At 36.7% G+C, this 7,208-nt stretch overlaps 1 protein-coding gene across 2 annotated transcripts in view; it reads left to right on the top strand.

Annotated features, from left to right (window-relative positions):
• Positions 1 to 2,759: 2,759 nt before the first annotated feature.
• Positions 2,760 to 7,208, top strand: part of Rps6ka6 (ribosomal protein S6 kinase A6) — a 207,942-nt gene continuing 203,493 nt past the window's right edge. The window contains exon 1 of one of the 2 annotated variants that reach the window (XM_052734805.1): positions 2,760 to 2,861. The gene's annotated coding sequence lies outside the window, so the exon portion shown is untranslated. The remainder of the gene's footprint in view (positions 2,862 to 7,208) is intronic. The other variant, XM_052734815.1, reaches the window with a different exon arrangement.

The following is a 7,208-nucleotide window of genomic DNA, read 5'->3' as shown; positions in this document are numbered from 1 at the left end:
GTTCTATCTGTAGGACTAAATAGCTCAACATTATAAGAATTAATTCCTTTTTCCTTTTATTGGAAATAAAAGACTTTTTTCTTTACCTTTCATTTTGTGTTAGAGAATCAGAAGTTATTACCCTTCTACTTATTTCTGGTGAACTCAGCAAAGATATCAACAGAACTTAAAGACACTTTTTAAAGATAAATAACTATAAGCAGGGGCGGCTGGAAAGACAGCTCAGAAGTTTAGAGCACTAGCTGCTTTTCCTGAGGTTCTGAGTTCAATTCCCAGCAACCAAATGGTGGCTCAAAGCCATCTATAATGAGATCTGGTGCCCTCTTCTGGAGTGTAGGCGAACATGCAGGCAGAACTGTATACATAATAAATAAAGCTTTAAAAAAATTACAAAGACTAAGGGATTTTATTACACACTAATAAATGTATATTATTATTATTACTAATATTATTATTATACTATATTATATTATTACTTAAGTTTTTCTTGGTTTCACATTTCTAACCACAGTGCTTGTTACCTGCCAAAGTCCTAGGAACTGAACTTAACCTGTGGCTAAATGTCCTTTGTTGGGGAGCAAAATATAGTGAAGCAAAAAATCCTAGAACATAATTCCCTGAAGGAGCTCTTATCTCATATACATTAGAATGACATTATTTGTTGTGAGGTGACCCTGATAGAAATAGCCAAGAAATTTTTTTGTGAGTTTAATGGATTTTGGTAAAGTCACCAAACTGACGATTTCTGAGCCTTTGCTCAGGGAGAGCCATTATGGCTCACCAGTCCAATTTGTTGGAAAAGAAAAGTCAAAACTGCAAAACTTTATACATTCTTTCTAGTTATTCATCCCTATATTGAGGCAACTGGACTCTGTGAGAGTACAGTTTCTTTACTAATCCCAAACCAATGGGTGATATATTGGAATTTTATCAGCAGAGAAAACAGGCAGCAAGTTATTACCTAAGTCTTCTCTTGGTCTCACATTTCTAATCACGGTGCTTGTTACCTGCCAAGGTTCTAGGAATCCAACTTTCTCCATAGTTAAAGGCTCTTCATCGGGGAGCAAAAAAAAATTGTGAGGCAAAAAAATCCTAGAATGTGTGTCTCTAAAGGAGCTCTGATATTATCTCATCAATCTCCCTTATTTTATCAACGAAAATACTGAGCTCTAGAGAGCTCATACCGAGTTATTAAAGAAATTGGTCTTCACAGCTTTTTCTCCTTTCACCTCATCTTCCTGTCCCCAAGCATCTTCCATTACTTGCTCCTTTTTCCAACATATTCCACAAACCCAGATGGCCGGCCCAAAGCCTTCCTTCTGGAAGGACCTTGTTCCTAGCATTTTTCTCAATACCATCCCCACCCTCACCCAGTCTCCTTCCTCCCAAATAAAAATCTAAATTTCCTGGGATTTATTCCACGCTCTTAGAACCTTGTTGCAAGAAAACCTGCTAAAACTCATCTGGGAAACTAATGTTAATGGTGTGAACTGGTTAATGTGTTACTGCTTCCAGGAATGATATTTGCATTTTAACAGAGACTGGGAATTTTAGATAGCCTAGTAAGGAGTATAATTCTGGGTGGGATGTCCCTTTGTCCTAAAGTCACAAGATAGAGCTCTTCATTGTACCTCGGGCTAACACTGTCACCCAGAGGGATTTGTCAGTCTGGTAAATTAGTATATAGCTGTATGCAAAAGGCTTTGGATGCTTTTTTTTTTAAAGCACCACCTGTTTAAAAACATTCTAAAGCGAAACGGGCTCTGCACTTCATGAGGAGTCATTTGTGTGAGCATCGAGACCTCCAGTGGATCCTGGCGCAGGTTAGACACCAAGTCAAACTCATTTTTTTCTCTTATATGACAAAATTACTTTAACTAAAAAGCCATTTGCCTATTGGTTTTCAATCCTTTCCAGTTTTATTTAATCTCTCATAGCCGCTAATTTGTATATGACTTAGTTTTGCCTTTTGCCTTTCCTTTCTCTCTCTCTCTCTGTGATTTCTTTTTCTTTTTCTTCTGTGTTTTTTCCACTCTTTCTCCTACGAGGCACCGCAAGCACAGAGAAGCTGCTGACAAGTTGGCTTTAAAAGACTATCAAGAAATCCCACTTTTCAAACGGGAAATTCTAACACCTTGTGTAAGGCAGAGTCATGGTCCTGTCTTCTAGGAAAATGCAATGGATATGGTTATACTCCCTCCATTTATGGGTTCTGCATCACTGGATTAAACTGATTGACTGCTCACTGAAAATGGTTTTTTTTTGTTTGGTTGGTTGTTTTTTGTTTTGTTTTTGTTTTGTTTTTGTTTATTTTTTTTTTGAGACAGGGTTTCTCTGTGTAGCTTTGCGCCTTTCCTGGAACTCACTTTGTAGACCAGCCTGGCCTCGAACTCACAGAGATCCGCCTGGCTCTGCCTCCGAAGTGCTGGGATTAAAGGCGTGCGCCACCATTGCCACTGAAAATGTATTTTTAATTGAATGTATTTACTATTTTCTTGTCATTGTTTTCTAAACAATACAGTATAATAACCATTTATAGAAAATTTACATTTTATTAGGTATTATAAGCAATCTAGAGATGTTTTAAAGTATATGGGATGATACTTGTAGGTTAATTGCAAATATAGTACTTTAATATAGGAGACTTTAGTGTTTGTGTAGTTTGGGATCCAAGTAGATGGGGTGGAGATAGTCTTGAAATTTTTATTACAAGGTATTTCTTTTATGTCTAAAATTTAAAATGTCACTTTCCACCTCTGTACAATTTTTCTTTTTCTTTTCAGTGCTGGAGTCAGAGTTAGGACCTTGTCCATTCTGAGAAAGTGCTCTACCAACTGAGATACACTCAGGCCAATTCTCAGGTAATCTTATTTCAAGCTCACCATGTTTGTTATTTTTTATTTTTTTATTATCGCATGTCAAAATAGGATGTCAATGTATAGTCCTGGATGGTCTTGAACTTACATAAATCCCCTTGCCACTGCCTCACATGCTACCATGTGCAACTGTTAGTTACATGTTTTTTGATATGTTGTTCTGCAAACAGGGCTTTTGTTTTCCTGTACTAAGTGCCCTGAATAAATATCTCCTCACTCACTCACACTCCTGCAGCAAATACTGTGTTGTAGTCCAAAGCATTAGAACTGAACTAAGGAGCTAGCTAGTTGATGTACAAATTCCCAGTCTCCACCTTTGCAAGAGTTTCTTATTTGGGGGGTCTGGAATGGAGCTCTGAAAAAATGCATTATAGTAACACATCCACCAACTCCTATGACACCGATCTCAGAGTTATACTTTCTTTTTACACTCTATCTCATGATACAGCCCAGGCTGACACAGAATTCAAGATCTTCCAGCCTCAGCTTCCTTGATGTTTGGATGATAAGCATGTGCTGTCATGTGTGGCTTGCTGTGTGGGCTGTGATAGACTTAAATACCAAGTGTTTTGAAAGGTTTAGTGCACTATGAAAATGCCCCAACCCAACAAACTGAGTACTTAGTCAAATGATCTTTCTTTCTCATTATTTTGGCAAGAGTTCTATATGAAATTATGAGGGCCAGCACCTACATATTTCCATGCCTTTTGATATCATGCACTATGGGCAATGAACAGAATTTTATCACATGGTCTCATACATGGAAATTCAACTGATAAAGGTAGAAGATGTCTTCAATATAATTTACTAATGTCATTTATCTTCACAATAGCGGAAACTGTGGCTTAGAAGAGGTAAGTGACTTAGCCAAAACAGTAAGTATCTAAGCAGGGCTAGTACTTAGGACTTGATTTTCTGCGAACTGAGTGCTCCATGGGTCAATCTCATTTCTTCCTTTACTCCTATGTATTGTTATCGATTTCTATCAATTCGAGAGCATTTTATGAAGTTAAGTGTGCTCAAATAGGTTAAGATATCGTTAAGGAGGCAGACAAGCTGGAGGAAGACAAAGAATAAAATCATTACAAATCCATTGTAGCACAAGTCACCATCAGGGCACTTTGCAATGTCCAATGTTAGGACCTGTTAGATTTTGGCTTGAAAATTAGACTATATTTTTTAAATTTTTACACTTGATATTATCCTCATTAAATTTACATAAACATCCTCAAATGATCACATAGTTTCAGCAAAAAATATAACTAGGTATAGTGAAATTGATATTCTTGATACTTAAAGTATTTCGAGCAAAATAATTTAACAGTTCTTATGTTAAAAACTAAAGACAAAGCTAGGCAGTGGTGGCACATGCCTTTAATCCCAACACTTCAGGAGGCAGAGGCAGGCAGATCGCTGAGTTTGAGGCTGTCCTGGTCTACAGAGCAAGTACCAGGACAGTCAGGGTTACATATAAAAACCTTATCTAAAAAACAAAAACCAAAACCAAAAAAAGACAATAAATTATTTTAATAAGAAAATCATACCCAACCGCTTATTTAAAGTTAAATCACACAGAATAGTACTCTGAGCCTGTATTTAATTATGCAGTAGATGGAACGATTATTTACCTTTACTTTTGCAACAGCTTCTGAAAAATATATATTTTTCAAATATTGGATACTAGTGGTGCACTCATATACCTTTCAGAAGCTATTGCAAAAGTGAAGGTAAATAATTGTTCTATCTCTTAAGCATCCTTATGTCTTCTGTAATCTAATTTACATTGACCACTTGCTGTTTTTCTTATTTTGGTCTTTACTGCTTAAGAGATTTTCAGCTGCATATAATTCTTATAAACTATAATAAATATACTAGCTAATTTATTTAAACTTTAACACATATTACAAAGTGCCTAACTATTTGCTAGTTACTATGAGGTTGAAAAGCAAGCTGTATCATTTGTACCATTCCAGCAATTTGTCACTTGCAACATGCTATAACACCTGTCATCTCATTTGACTTTCTTTGTCTTGTCTTTTATCCCAAATGTATTTTATACAAAACAGGCATTATTATCATTTTAGATATTAAAAAAGGAGGCTATGAGAAAGATGAGGCTAAAGAACTATACTTCATTATTATTTGTTTATCAAACATAACTCTGACACTAAAGAAGTGATCTGACACCAATGGAGAGGTTCTTGTCTGCCCACCCTAGTCATCAAGCTGCTCCTTTTTCCTTCATAATCAATATTACTTTGTCCCAAGCCTGTGACCCAGTCCCTTAAGGCACCTTGCTCTTTGATAATGAATCTCTCTAAGTTGTTGGTGTTAATAAGAGTTAATGAACAAAAGCATTACCCTCTCTGGGAACACGATTTACATTTTAACTGGAACTTTAAGAGAACAGCGTTTAATCCTGTTCATATCAGCCCCTGGACAAAACTTTCAGAACCTCCTCATTGTCAAACAAGTTAATTTTAAAAGCATCAACCCTGTGGAACAAAGTCCCCGCAATTTGCCCCTAATCTAAACTAGCTAAAGCCTTTCTCCCAGAAATCTAACCGGTGTGTCCAGCAAACTGGACACCCTTTGCCCACATAATCCCACTAGGTTAAAACCTCTCCTCCCCATAAATGCTTCTCTAATCTCTGGCCCTCCTTTAGTGTTTGCGCTATTGTCAGCCAATCTTTGAAGGACTTTAGATTAGTTGGTGGAGGATTAGGGAAGTAATTGAAGCAAGCAGCAGGATGAGGAGTGTCCATCCAACTAAGAATGTGGAAGAGTTTCCACGGGAATTGGGAAGATGGAAAGGTTTTAATCATAAACCTTACCAGTTTCATAGTCTTGGCAAAGGCTATGAATGGAAATGTTATGTTTAGTAATGCTGGTTAGAAAGCTTTGTTCTGCAAGCAGCCTGCTCTGGAAGAGAGGGATCCTGAGAATCAGAGCCTCAGCAATGTAAAACTATCAAGAATAACCATAGTGCTCAGAAAACAGAAATCTCTAAAGTTTAGAGGTTAAATGATGTGTCCAAAGTCACGTAGCTAGCAAAGCTGCAGTAGAACCAGGACTTACCTCATAGTTTACTGCTCTGGAAGTTTCCAAAGAGAACTTTGTCCTGTGAAGATATACCTTGTCTGTGTACCTTTGGTCATCTGCCCTCATCTTGCTTTTATCCCTGCCCTAGAGTTTATCTATAACTACTCCTTAATCATTGTACTCTTTTTTTTTTTTTTTTTTTTTTTTTGGTTTTTCAAGACAGGGTTTCTCTGTGTAGCTTTGCGCCTTTCCTGGAACTCATTTGGTAGCCCAGGCTGGCCTCGAACTCACAGAGATCCGCCTGGCTCTGCCTCCCAAGTGCTGGGATTAAAGGCGTGCGCCACCACCGCCTGGCTAATCATTGTACTCTTAGCAATTCTCCTTAAATGACATTCTTTCCACTCCTGGACACAATAAGAAATTCTGAATTTACCTTCGTAATGTACTTCAGTGCTACTTAAAAGTGATTTATTTATCTAGTTAGTGCACCCATTTAACTCTCTAGGGAGTCAGACTTTTAATATCTCCCTTTGTTTTCTAGGTCCCAATAAGACTATGATGTTTTAGGGACTACCATGTAGTAATAGAGTTTGTTAGTACATGGCAGATCTTTAATGGGAATTTTACAGCTCTTACCTCTAGCCTTCTAATACACTTTCTTTGTGGGGGTTAGTGACCTTCATAATAATCACACATTAATTGGGGGGATAGGAATGTCTGATGAATAGCCAAAGTAAAGACATAGAATTAAAAGCAGATTTCATAATCATGAATTACTAATTTTATGCTTCAGTTGTACATAATATATCTTGATGCCCTAACATAAAAGATGAAGAAAATAATACTCTTACTTTTTTTGTACTTTCTTCCACCATTTTATGATTGTGTGATATTTTCACACTTGTTTCTGTTATATATAATATGTGCACAAGTAACCACAATACATATCATTTACAATTTTATCAAGTTATGTTACCTTTATAGCCTGCTCTGTAACCATAAACCCTACAGTTTATTCTTGAGGCTATGATTAAGCAGAATAAATATTCACTACCAATATTTTCTCTATAGTTGACACATTCTTCTCTTCTGTTGATTAGTCATTCATCGTTAACTATTTTAATGACATATTTAATCATCCAGTAATTATTTTTTTCTCCCCCAAGGAGGATTCAGGGTTGCTACAAATTCCGAGTTATTTCAGGTTTTAAAATGCCTATTAAATTGAATGTAGGGACTTTCATCTATAAGCCAAGCAGTTACTAAACTGAGGAATGAGGACAGTGATTT

This window comes from Peromyscus californicus, unplaced genomic scaffold (genome assembly GCF_007827085.1).
Source record: "Peromyscus californicus insignis strain IS unplaced genomic scaffold, ASM782708v3 Scaffold_10__1_contigs__length_136768540, whole genome shotgun sequence".
NCBI lineage: Eukaryota > Metazoa > Chordata > Mammalia > Rodentia > Cricetidae > Peromyscus > Peromyscus californicus.
The sequence above is the reverse complement of the archived record's forward strand: the minus strand, read 5'-3'. Positions and strand labels throughout refer to the sequence as shown.